Genomic DNA, 1,821 nt, shown 5'->3' with positions numbered 1-1,821 from the left:
GACTTATCAGCTTTTCTGTTCTTTTTATGAGAATGCACCACATTAAAACATGGTAAAATGGCATTAGCAAAATAACAATGTACACACCTTGGCCAAATAAAAAAAAAAAAAATTGCTGTTTGGATTTAAATAAGCAAACACTTGAGAGCCTATGATTGGATCATTACTGCAGTGATACTGGGTCCCTTTCTTAAATACGGCTTCATGTTCTGACAGTGATAATTGACTAATTAGTTATTGCCATCTTTTTCAGATGTTTCCCCTGTGTACTGCCCATCAACTTTGAGGACTTGACTCACCTGCTCCAAAACTTAGTGGTTCCAGCTCCAATACAGGACAACTTTTAAAATGTGTAATTTGAGATTCTTTATTTTTCTGTTATGTCAGATTTCTTTTAAGTTACAATGCCATGTCTAGAAATGAAAGTGCAATACAAAATTTTGTATTTTGCTAAATTTTGTTGTACATGAACATTCTCATTGCCAAGTCATGGTGTTGTATCAGTTGTCTGGGGCGGATACTCCCAGTCAGGGTAAGAGCATTCTGCACAAATGATTGGAAAAAATAATAGTTACACGTTAAAACAAGTCCATTACTGTATAGAAAAGAACATATTGCACAAACAAGATTGGGGCATGGAGCTTTGTGATGTCTTACCACCAGTAGCACAAAAGTCCCACAACTGTTTCCATCTTTTTGTGATGTTGACTGGAGCAGAGAGCACCAGTTCTCCAGTATCCTCGCAACTCTTTTAATATTATTATTATTATTGTCCTCCTGTATCTCACAGCCCATATACTTCCTGAATAAATAAGTGAAACATACATTGTTTTACAAGGTTAACATAATTATTTATTGTTAGTAACATTGGACTGGTCTGCCATAACACTAAGTGCTAAAAATATAAATCCTTGAAATATTACTTCAGTGGATTTTAATACATTAACATAATGTGAAACCAAATTAATGCCATAGCAGAACTTGTACACTGTGTAATATAGGGTATTAATTTATGGTTTTTGCTCCTAAGATCATCTAATATGATTCATGTTTTATAAAGACACTATATGTACTGATCTTTTGTAGTGTCTAGTAGTATGTCAGTTTGGATCTGCCAAGTAACATTAAGAGTAAATGTTTTGACAACACATATATACATTTCCATTAAGTAGCTATGGAGTTTCAGTCAAGAAATTTGGTTAGAATTAAAATAGCAGTCTCATACAATCGGCCAGGTTAGCTTTAAATCTGATGATCAGGACACTCTACAAATGGGCAATTTTCAGCTGTCGACATTTAACAAGACACTACATATGTTATAAGTGAGAAAAAATTATACAAACCTTAAGTCACAGTATTCCTCTGATGGCGTCCGTTTCTTAGAGTTTGCAGCCTTGGAGCTTATCTGTATGTGTTTGATTCCATGCTCATGAGAGTGCTGTGACTCTGGACCCGCCCTGATAGTAAATCGAAGCATGATTGTTTGAAGATAGAATGTGGTATGATTGGTCTGAGTAATGTGGCTGTTTTCTGATCTTGCTTTTCAACTTGTGTTTTTAAAGGTTGTTAAAGTGCAGTGTTGTAGCTTGGTCATTTTTCTACTAACAAATATTAAGCAAAATAAGATCCAGATGTGGGTTTACTGTCATTGATGCACAAATTAATTAATTCAGTTTTTTGCAGGAGAATTTAAAGGGACAGTACACACACACACACACACACACACACACACACACACACACACACACAAACATTTCTGTCATCACTAGTGGTTGACCAATATATCGGCGAGGCCGATAAATCAGGTAATATTCAGACTTT

General features: G+C 35.1%; 1 long non-coding RNA gene across 1 annotated transcript; it reads right to left on the bottom strand.

The window, feature by feature from the left end:
• Positions 1-353: 353 nt before the first annotated feature.
• LOC127418241 (uncharacterized) lies at positions 354-1,441 on the bottom strand. Its single transcript, XR_007893393.1, has 3 exons — positions 1,344-1,441; positions 658-802; positions 354-543 (listed from the first exon to the last, which is right to left on the bottom strand). It is a non-coding gene; the product is annotated as an uncharacterized LOC127418241 (long non-coding RNA).
• Positions 1,442-1,821: the final 380 nt, after the last annotated feature.

The sequence above is a fragment of the Myxocyprinus asiaticus genome, chromosome 27 (genome assembly GCF_019703515.2).
Source record: "Myxocyprinus asiaticus isolate MX2 ecotype Aquarium Trade chromosome 27, UBuf_Myxa_2, whole genome shotgun sequence".
Lineage (NCBI taxonomy): Eukaryota > Metazoa > Chordata > Actinopteri > Cypriniformes > Catostomidae > Myxocyprinus > Myxocyprinus asiaticus.
The sequence above is the reverse complement of the archived record's forward strand: the minus strand, read 5'-3'. Positions and strand labels throughout refer to the sequence as shown.